Here is a 12,392-nt window from a genome sequence, read left to right as displayed (position 1 = left end):
GAAAAAAATGAGAAGACATGTAAATTCATCAAACAGGTCTCCTAGACTTTAAGCACATTTAAAACATAAAAAAAATCCAGAAGCTCTCAAATGCAAACAAATGTTTTTCAAAATAAGTTGAAATGACATTATCTTTGATCTTTCAAAGTAAAAATGTACTCTTCCATGGAAAAAGATTTTTTTTTTTACTTTTCCTTTTAATATTCCTTTCCCGAGAGATATATTGGCGCATGTGTGTGTGTGTGTGTGTGTGTGTGTATGTATGTTTGTGTGTATCCTTAAAATATATTATAAAACTTTTCTTCTCTCATGCTTCCCTCATTTTTATGTTAGTTCATTTTTAAAGTTTTAAAGAAATAATCTGCTCTCACTGATTTGGCTTCCAAAGTTTCTGACCTCTTTCTTTGTGTGTGTTGGGGCATTTGTGGAGTGGAGGGGTGGATATTGGGGATTGAACCCAGGACCTTTCACATGCTAAGCATATCCTCTACCACTGAGCTATACTCCCAGCCCCTCTGTTGATCTCTTGACATTCTTAGAATTGAACTTCAGTGGTAAACTGAATTATTTTTAAGGGTCTCTAAACATAGTGAAATGTATGTGGCATTAAAAAAAACACACAAAGGAAAGAAGTTGAGTAGTTATATAAATGGACTTTGGCAAAATAAAAAACAAAACAACAAAAATAAAATTTTGCTCCCACAGAAACTCTATTGATTTTAGTTCTTTATGTAAATAATTAGAATAGTAAAAATGATTGCTATAACAATAATAGTATTTTAATGTTTTTGTTATTATACTATTTTGTTACCTGCAGTGGGGTGGAGTGTTGCTTATCAATTAAAATGATAAGTCAAATAATGTTACTTTTTTGGTGCAGTTGCTTCATAGCCCACTTAGAATAAAATCAGTTTCTTATCATGGTCTGCACAGCCCTACATGATCTGGCCTCATTACTAACTTCAGTCTGTTGCCAATCACTCTTTCTTTGCCCAGTGTGATGCAGCCAGACCAACTTTCTTGCCATTCATGATATAAGTGCAATGGTTGTTGGTGCAAAACAAAACAAACAAAACAAAACAAAACAAAAAACTCTAAGGGATTTAGAATTCTGGTGGAGCATTCTTCCCACCAATATGTGGATAGCTTATGTGTTTAGGTTCCTGCTCAAATGTCCACATGATCTATAAAATAGTAATAATCTATAAAATAGTTATGCTTACCCTCTCTACTCTTTGGGTTTTCATACTCTTTAATCATTCTTCATAGCAGTTATCACTTTTATACTGTATACCGGCTTATTTGTTTGATTTGATCGGCTCTCATTGTTTTCCTCCAGTAGGATATAATCTCTATGAGGGCAGGACTTTTGCCCTGCCCACTGTGCCATTGTTCTGATCTTTTTCTGCATTAGTGCAACATTGAACCCACAGATGATGCTCAGTCACTGTGTATTAAATGCATGAAGAACTTTGCAATTATGAAATTCCTTAAAATGTCCAAAGTTTTTTTTTTGCGAGGTTTTCTCATTATAAATCAAAACCTCATAGTAAAAATGATCAATTCAATGGAGTGCATGTGTAAGTTCACCCTCCATTTATTGAGTATAAATTAAATGAGTTGGAGATATCTAGCCAGATTTCACATACAGATTCAGTTTTCTTGGTTTTTATTACAATCTAGAAGCTTTGGCATTCAGGCCTGTAATTGTATCTGATAAGTATCTTCATAATTGAGAAGTCACTGATCCTTCTAGAAAAGTAGTCTCTTCAATCAGAAATGGTTCCTGATCCTTCCTATCTTTCCCATTCCCTGAAGATAAAAATCATTTACCATTCATCAATGAACTTCCCTTATTGTGCTTATAAAAATGTCCCATGTAATTAATTACTTGGTCTTCTTGGTTCTTATCAGTATCTTATGCTGATATGACTTCTATTAATTAATAAAGATGATTTCATTTTTGGCTCTTGGCCTCCATGCATATATTCCCCTTAGGTAATTTCTTTGAAGTGCCCCTTCAAGGATAAAAGTAGGCATTTCAGATCTGAAGGTATCATATTAATTTCTCTCTATAGTGACCCATCTCTGCCCAGTTTCAATAGAACTTACACCCTTTTTTGACTCCAATTATCTTTCATCTTGAACCATAGTAAGGTAATTTTTAGTGTTTGTTTACAGAGCTCAATGTGCCTCTTGTTTACTGTACTATGTGATTATGAATTTCACACAGAATCATATAGAATGAAGCAGAATTTCATCCTAAGAGTTTCACTGTATAGAATAATGTTATGTATGGATGACATTGTTTATTGATATATCATTTAGAGGTCTTCAGTAAAAAACAGACGAATCTATTGATGAATGATTTAGATTAGTAAAGGAAATTGTTGGAAAGATCTGAAACAATTCATGGATCTGAAGGGACAGCTGGGAACCAGTCCTAAAACAAAATCAAAACAAAAAGCAGAAAACAGGAAGCTGTTGGGCAGGTTTGGCAGACCTCCACTAGAAGAATGAATTTAATTCCAAGTCTAGTTCTCAATCAACTCAAGATTTGAATTCCATGAATAACTTTATTGGGCCATCATGCATTCACTAGCAGTTTGTGCCTTGATTGAGGGAGACCATGGCATTTTTATTGAAACCCTTTTCAATGGTAGAAAAGCCATTTCCCAAAGCAAAAGTAGGGGTTTCTACTCAACAAAAACAAAATGAAATTTGAGTGACATTAGACACCATCATGTGACAGAGCTCCTTATAGTTTTCTAAGTGGTTGCCCATAGAGAAATACTGTAAAATAAAATTCTATTCTAACCAATGGGCATCTAAAAAATAACATCAATAATATCTCCATTTACTTAATGATGCATAGTTTTATAAGTGATGTAATAGTCCATTATTTCTTTATTGGTGAGGTCAAGAATTACTCTAGTTTTTAAAGCTCTCTATATGTTATTGTCTTAGATATAATAAGTGCTCATTAAATAGTAGATTGTTTGCCTATATTAATTTTCACATAAAAAAAGGCAAAGTGGTTAAATGATTTTATCAATTACATGTAGCTGGTAAGTAAATAAAGATGCAACTACAGCCTGGGACTAATTTTTATAATAGCAATAAAATCTGTATTGCAAATTAAGTAAAACAAATTCATTTGACAAGTATCATTATATCTAATCTGCACAGTGGTTATTTGAAAATATTTTTCACCCTTTTGTAGAGTGAAAGCTCATGTCTTAAGTTCAGTGACTTCCTCAGAATCACACAACTATCAGCAATAGAGTGGGTATTATAATCTCTTACTGCTGCTGTAATAAATTACCAGTGATTTAAAGTAACACACGTTTATTATCTTATTGAAAAATAGTAAGTTTCTGAATATCAGGAGATTAAAATGGGTCTCACTGGGCTAAAATCAAGGTATCAGCAGGTCTGAATTTCTTTCAATCTGTAAGGTAGAATCAGGTTTTCTATCTTCGCACTCTTCTACATAGATTGCCAACAGTGGCCAGTAGAGTCTTTCTAATGTAGGATCAGTTTAAAACTTCTTTCTAATGTAGGATCAGTTTAAAACTGACTTGCCTTTCTTCTTAAAGGGTCTTTGTGATTATATTGGGCCAAGTCAGATAACCCAGGATAATCTCTCTACTCCAGCACCAACTGACTGGCAATCGTAATTATATCTGCAACTTCAGTTTCACTTTGTTAGAAACCCAACATAGTTTCTGGGGCTTAGGACTTTGAGTGCCAAGAGACTTTGTTGGGGAAAGTGGTAACTAAAAATGTATAAAGAGCTCTTTATACATACCACGATGGATCATTGGATTCAAAGCTGTTTCTACTCAAATGCATTATGGGACCTTCTGGAAACAGTATATCATTACTTTTATATTAACAATAACGTGAAAAAGTAAGAGTAAGAAAGACACAAAGTTGAGGCATCTGATATAAATTGTAGCAGAATGTTTAGGGAGCAAAGACAAATGTTTGCTATAAACCGTAAACCATTGCTCCAGACGTGCAGCTTAGCCTTCAGAAGATGATGAAAAGGACTTAGTGGTTCATAGGAGAAAAGGGGGCATGTTCTCCTCTGCTTGATCTCTATTAGTGTGGCAGATCTGATTCAGCTGATGTAGGTACACAAAAGACACACTTATAATAAAGCACAGTCTAGGAATCTGTCTTAAACTGTCTTCTCTTTTTCAATGTTCATATTTCTCTGGGTTCTGCATGGTTTGGGGTTGCGTCTTGGCATGATAATCCCTGCTTATAAGCCTGCCTATTTCCTCTGTAACTTAAAGGGCAAATTTTTCTTATTCTGTTCATGATATCCAGAAGTATTCATGAGTAGGAAGATGATTGTGACCTCACAGCAAATGAAAGATGACTAGTGGGCTGGGGATGTGGCTCAAGTGGTAGCACGCTCACCTGGCATGCGTACGGCCCGGGTTCGATCCTCAGCACCACATACAAAGATGATGTGTCCACCGAAAACTAAAAAATAAATATTAAAAATTCTCTCTCTGTCTCTGTCTCTCTCTCTCTCTCTCTCTCTCTCTCTCTCTCTCTCTCTCACTCTCTCTTTAAAAAAAAAAAAAAAAAAAGAAAGATGACTAGTGCTATAAACAGACCCCAGCACAGATGAAGTCCAGAGTGGGGAGACCAGGCTGTTACTAGTATTTTTTTAATAATGATGAAAGCAAGCAAAGGAAGTAAAATTTTCCCTAAGAGATTGGATTTTAAAAATGTAAGTACTCTGTTTAATTTTAAGGTACCATTTAAATTCTTTATATAAAAAATAATGATGAATGGCCACATTCAATAGCAACTGAAAAATTCTTTTAGAAAATAACTAAATTCCCGTTTGACAACTGTAGCCTGAAAGTTGAAAACTAAATTCCTCATAGCAGATCTTCAGTGCAGAATTTGTATGAGATAACTACATTGTTTATATCATATTATAGATTATGATTTCAGGAAAGTTAACCATGTTGTATTTTAAAACTTTGTAATAATAAAACTGCATCTGAAAAACATATTTATATATGCATTAAAATGCAAGAAAAGATTCAGAGTCAGCAAAATGTCCCTTATGCATTAAATGCTTGGTGAGTTTCTACTAAATGATAGAAGCTACTTAGAGTTTTACAGGATTATCATTGTTGTTTGTTTAAAAAGAGAATATTTGTGCTATCTCTGCTTTACAGAGCTGGAGAAGATAATAAGCAATAGAGTTCACCTAAGTTATCAGGAGAGTGTGTTTCTATTAATCTAAATGTGAAAGGAGAAACAAAGTAACCACACACACACACACACACACACACACACACACCTTCCCATACATATCCTCCTTTTCCATCCCACACTCTCTGACTTTTAATCAATTATTCTATAATAATTAAAGCAGTAATTATAATTTTCAAGATCAAATTACTATTGACTTAATATTAACATGCCTAGATCCAACTTTTCATTCTTATTCTTTTTAAGGAAAAAGAATTCTCTAACTTAAAAAGAATTCTCTAGCTTAATCTTATGAAAAGTTGAATAAATAAGATTCTGGCACCTCTCACTTAACTACCTGACTTTAGTTTCTTCTTCAAATAATAAAAAAAATCAACAGGAAAATTTCTAAATTTCTTTCAACATTCAATACTCTGCAATTCCACAATTCATATTTTTTACTTTGTCCATTTCTTGGATTATAATCCCCCAATAAATGGATTAACCAAAACCAATAATTGTTGGGTTTAGTGAGTGTGAAATTTGTTATTTTATTGCCCTCCTTAGGCTGTCAAAATATGTGTCTATAAATTATTCAGTCCTACTTATTTTGAGTAGAAGTTCCAAATTTTTGAACATTTATTCATTCAACAAATATAAATTTACATTAATGTTTTGCTAAGCACTCCAGTAGGTACAGATAGAATGGTAAGCAAAACAGCCCCAGCCATGGAAAGATGAAAGTATTCTGAGGGCCCCAGATAAGAAAATGACCAATTGCAGAAAAGTATGTTAAGGGTAGAGATTAGTTTAAGACACTAGAGTAAAATCTGGAAATGTTTACATTTTAAAAAACTTCCTGAAAGAAGGCAACAATAAGAAATGTAATAAAGATTAGGCGTTACAGGGGACAGGCCACCGAGAAACTGAAACATAGATATTGGTGTCAGTTTTCCTGTGTTTGAATTCTGGTCACCATATTTACTAGCAGTATAATCTTGGAAGAGTTTGGTTGACTTCTCCGTCCCTCAGTTAAAAAACAAGTGAAAAAACCTTAACCTACTAGATTATGAAGATAAGTATATTGAAAAGAAAATTAAAATAGAGCCTGGTATATACTATGTTTAACACTAAAATATTAAATTTATTATTGATGATATCAGACTTGTAAGAAAGAGTATAAACAATGGCTAGGACTTAACATTGAATGCATAACTAATTCCATCTGATTATGTGTGATTAGCTGCAGTCTGCATGAAATCACACATGGTAGATTAGCAGGGACCAGGCCACAAAGGTCCTGGTACCCTGAATGATTTACAACCTCATCCAAATTGCACCCTAAGGCCAATGAAGGGCTTTAATTAGAAATGTGACATGCATAATCCTGCAGTATAGAAAGATCTCTCTGGGCACTATATAGAGGATCAATAGGAAGCAGAGTCAGCTGATCAGAGGCATTGATAATAATCAGTTTGTCACAGCAATGCAGGTGAGAGGTGATGGTGACTCTGACTTAGCTAGTGTCATTGGAATATTTGAGAGATACTGAAGATGAAGTCACAGCATTGATTGCTGACCAGATGTGCAGTATAGGAACCAATCAGGGATGGTATTCTGAAATAAATTTAAGCACATGAATGGGTACCTTTCAATGAGAAGGAACATATAAGGAGAGAGGAAGTCTACAAGAGACAGTTTGGGGCAGATTGATATTGAAATTCCACAGTAGCCAAGTGATGTCAAGTGGGCAGTGAGCTACTGGAGCTGTCTTGTAATTAGCTTGGAAGAGTCAAGTATTAATATTCAGGTATTTGAGGAAGTAGTTATTAAACAACTGATAGCTTAAAATTGGCTATAGATATATATTTATTCCACAGGTATCAACAAATGCTTCACTATGTCTTTTCCCCTACAGAGAGCAAGTTGATCAGCTCAACCTGTGCATACTCTATGTCCCAGGAGAGAGAGCTCAGTCCTGGAGACAAGGGCTTAATGATCACTATTATTATGTCATTAAAGCTGTGTAGGTGAACACAAAGATTTCCCAAGAGTGTGCCTAGTGATAAGAAAGGAGAGTCAAGGGTGATCTCATGGAGACCGTCCCCAAGGAAAGGATGCAGGAAAAGAAGAGGAAAAGGAAGAGTAAGAGTCATGCACAACTAAAAGGAACTCTAGGGAACAAAATCCCAAGGAAGAAAGCATTCAAGATTGGCAGAATACAAGAAAAGTCAGCTTTACATCTTATGGGGAAGAAAGTTTTCAAGGATCTATTTTTAAGACATGAATAAACAAAATCATAAGTAGAATATAAAAATAAGCCATTGTACATAAATAGATCCTTAGTACAAACTTAAGGTCTTTTTTCCTGAGGATAACATGTAAAAGTTACTCTCTCGTGACTTGATACATAATGGTGTCAACATTCAAGTATCTGTCAGGATCATGACATAAAACAGGTTGATGAGGGCCAGAGGTAAATGCAAAGGGCAGGCAGTGGCTGTCCTTCGATGGTAGCACTCAGAAGGGACAAATATCCTCACTATGGTACAGGGGTATATTAGATGAACATGGTTTCTTAAAATTCATTACATAAAAGACCATCATTTGCCCACACAGACCCTATAGAAAGAGACTAAAAGGACAGGTAGCTATTTGCAGAAAATGCAGAGAACTTACCACTAATTTCAGACTCTCCCGCCCAGCAAAATCGTTCAATATTTATGAATACTTTTAATTGAAAATAGCAGATAAATGTACATTCATTTGGAAAGAGAGACCCCCTGCCTCTTCTTAGAGCAAGAATCCTGAAGAACCTATCTGTGGATATTAGTTCTGGATTTTCTTTTTCCTCATGATTACAAAATGATTGCTGCAAAATGGCTATGTCTGAAATTCCACACATTAAAAAGAAGGAGAAAGGGTAAGACCATCACATTTCTGATTATATCTTATTGGACAGACTTTATTACTTACTCACTGCTAGTTGCAAGTTAAGCTTTTCTAGGTTTCAATTTGTAATATTCACATGCAAATAGAGCAAGGTATAAGCATTGCATGAATTAGCCTGCAACATCTACCTCAAGTTTCTTTTTTTCAGAAACAAAAATCCCATGAACTGGAGATGGGGATGGTGAATAGAGAAATACATACAGTGACAGCAAGCAGCTCATGATGCTAGGTATAATTGAAAGCCCTTCTACAGAAATATCTGGTTATTAGCAGAGAATGTTTTCACATTACGGGGACAGAGAAGAATTAGTAAGTGTGTAAGGGCTATGTTTGGCATGCATTGATGGTCATATTGAGGTAAACCATTTGCAAAACCCTAGTATTATGTGGTTTTGAATTATTCAATGCTTCTATGCACCACTCCAATGGATAGCAATAGGAATTTATCACTATTCAATGGAAATCTGGAAGAAGTGATATAACAGGAATGATGAGAGAAAAAGGAACAAAAACCAGTCCTTGTGTAGCTTAAATCACTTGGCTTATTTCATAATGCCACTCCCTTTCAGCTGCAACCCCTGAAAAGATGCTTTGGATGATTTTGTATCCTATAACTGACAACATCTGCTACCTACCGCAAACACAGTCATTTGTTTGGCTAAATAAATGTGTGACCACAGGGAAATCACTCTGGCAAATTTACTGTCATTGCCATGGTGTTTTAGTAATAAACTTGGGAATCAACTTATCTTATGATACAGATGGCTGCAGCAGGATTATGCCACAGTGGGCTCTTGGAAATGAATTATCCAAACAACTGGTTTGGATTCTGAAATGATCCTGACTTACTCATGATAATTTACTATAACTTAATGAAAGTATCATCCTGTTACACTTAGTATGGCAGAGTCTCTAAATATTTCTCAAGTTATTTAGGGTTCAGACTTAATTGCAATACTTGTATTTCACCTAGGGAATTTTGCAAGGTAATGGCCTCACTATTTTGTGACATTTAAACTTAGCCAAACCTTTCCTTCCAACTTGGGTATTGCAATCCATCTGCCTTGTCAAATTATAGCAATTTATTTGCCAGCGTTTAATTTTCTATTTATTTTTCCCTATTAAAAGGACTTAGCACCACACAGTTTCTTTTACTTACAATAACTCCCTTGGCCCCCATATGAGATAAAGCCACATGAAATGGATGCATTAAAGTGACATACAAATAAAAACAAATTTCCCATTTTATTTTAACTGACTCAGTAAGTTACTTTCCCCCCAGTGGTTTCAAAAAGTATTCCAAACCACTATTTACACAACAAATAAAAGTCTTCACGTGGCACTGAACAGTCTGGAATGTTCATGTCTTATTGACGACTCTAGCATTTGTTAATGATGAGGTAGTCAATGTGTGTATATCTATCTATCTATCTATCTATCTATCTATTAAGAAATCCATTCACTATCTTGTAAACAGATTGATGGATGAGAAGAGAAAGACAGACAGACAGGTAGATAGATGTAAGCTAGCCATTTTGTAGTCTGGGAATATGACTGCGAAAAGAAAACTTTCTGTGCACTCCGACAGTCTATCGTTTGGAAATAATTTACATTTCTTGGGCTTCTCTGATCATAAACACCACCCACGCTCACTTACAAAGCACGTTTTCATGTACCCCAACACTTAAACTTCCTCTTTCTGAGAGGAATACAATGCTGAGTTTTGAGAAGAGAAAACTTGAGTTGATAAATAAAATCTGCTTAAAATCTGGAAGAGAAAACATAGGTATAGTAGAAAAGTGATACTAGGTTAAAAAAGAGATCTGTTTTCTCCACTACAGAGGGATGTCACTCTAAAATAGCTTGGTGGATCTCTGTAAATAGAGGCTTGAAAGAGTCTGTGATATAAATGTTTCAGAAGTACTTTGGATTAAAAGTAAAAGAGAACACAAACACTACAGTCAAGTAGTAGAACACACAGGAAATAGTATAGTTTGGAGTAATTGAAGGACTTAGCTAAGTAAACACTTGTTGTTAAGCCCATTAGCTAGCTGATGCTTGACAGTATTTTCAGCTGGAACAGAACCATGTACTCAAAGAATTTTGTAACATAATACATTTATTATTCACTTCATATTACTTTTACCTGAAAGAGAAGAAAAATAAATGCAGATTTTGACACAGAAGATTAGATTGCCAAGTAAGAATTGCACAAATCAGAGATTTTACCCAGTACCAAGGTTCATTAATAACTTCAAGGACATACATAATCAAGAGTCACAGGCAAACCAGAGACATGTCAGATGTTGACAGTGGATCCAATTTCCTTCCTTCTTCATTAGCATTGGAGAGATGCCTCACACAGTGGGGACTTTTAGGACACTAATATAAGTTATGATTGCATAACTTCTGAGGGTAGCCATGGTCCATTGAACTGTAGATTCTGTGTAGTTTATCATAAGCAATTCTAACCAGTGACACCAGCTAAGACCATTCTGTAGAAGGTGTTTTTCTCCTATCAAGTAGTGTTACTCTAATAGCCTAAGAGATGCAGTTGTCATCATGTTCACATGAAGATGAGATATGTCTACTGATCCCTTGAATCTTTCTCCAGAGGATCCTCAGCAATAATTGAGAGAGAAATGCATAAAAGGCAGGATGCTTTAACTTCGTCTTTTCCAATTAAACAATGTAGAGTCTTTTGCCATAAAAATATGATCATAGCTGATTAGTGTAACCCTCTTTTTCAAAAACAATGGTGGATGAACTTCATATTCAATTGTGCTTTGGGTTTTAAAAATAAGGCTGCATATTCTATAAGAGAAATCATGGTTAATTTAAAGAAAATAAAAACTAATGTGTAGATATTGCATGAGTTAAGAGAATGTTGTATTTTAAACATTTTGAATAATCAAGTTCATAACCATATTGCTTAAAATATTTACATAAAATTAGATATGATAAGCACAAATAATAGCAAGGGGAAGTTGTGAAACTATGATTTCTGCACCCAGCTCCAAAGAATATGCTTTAATAGTGAAAATGATTTTGATTCATTTTATATTTTTTATTTTTGTTGATTTTTTTGTTATTTGTTTATATTTTTATTCCTTATTTGTTTATGAATGAGGCCAGTTCATAATTATTTGATACAATTCATTGGAAAAGAGTCCTCCATAAAATGGATGGATGTAAATATCAAATGACACATTGTTAAAATCTAACTAAAAGGATCTTGCAATCTTGATTAATTTGGGTACCATTTCCAGGTCTGCTAATTATTAGCTCTGTGGCTCCAGGAAAATTGCTTTTTTTCCTCTCTCTGTAGCAACCCACCATCTGTAAAAACAAACTTAAACATTCATATTTATTCATTTATTTTTTTCACTGAAGAAATGTTTATTGAGCATCTGCTTTGTGTCAGACATTGTACTAGACATTGGAGAAAACTCAGAGAATAAGACTGAAAAATTCCTCATCTTCATGGACATAATGTCTTCAATCATTGTGAAGATTAAGCAATATAATGCTTATTTCTTCAGTCAACATCAGCTTCTCTTTTTTTTAAACAGCGTTTGCTTCTTTTTTTTTCAAAAATTGATACAGTTTGAAAAATGTCACCAAACTATTATGTCAGGAATTCTAAGCAGCCTGAGTTTACTCTCAAGCTAACAAATTATTCTGTCATCGATGTTCATGGTATAATGAGAAATACTTGAGTTCTCTGGGTCAGAAACAAAAGGCAGTTTATTATTCACGGCAATTGCATTAGTGGGGGTATCATTTTGACCCTTGTTCCTCAAGCTCCACCTTTTTATTTTTTTATTTTTATTTTTATTTATTTATTTTTTGTTCCTGTCTCAGCCTCCGGGGCCACTAGGATTATGGGTGTGTGCCAACACACTCAGCAGTTTCACTATCTTTTTGATTGTTTTATTTTTTTGGTTTAGAGGTTCATAAGAAATGAGGAGAAAGCAAACACTAACAGGATTGTTAGGTTAAATGGCTTTTGATGTCTGAGACCAAGTAACAGTTTTAGCCCGGCGCCAGACTGAGATTATGAATATTTGTGTTATTTTCATGAAGCTTCCCTGTGGAAGAGATAAATATGTACCATTTAACATTGTTTTTTTAATTTGATATTTTTATTAATTTTTAAATTTGTTTTAATTAGTTATATATGACAGTAGAATGCACTTATCACATTGATATAT

This window comes from Urocitellus parryii, chromosome 4 (genome assembly GCF_045843805.1).
Source record: "Urocitellus parryii isolate mUroPar1 chromosome 4, mUroPar1.hap1, whole genome shotgun sequence".
NCBI classification, from domain to species: domain Eukaryota; kingdom Metazoa; phylum Chordata; class Mammalia; order Rodentia; family Sciuridae; genus Urocitellus; species Urocitellus parryii.
Note: the sequence above shows the minus strand (reverse complement) of the source record.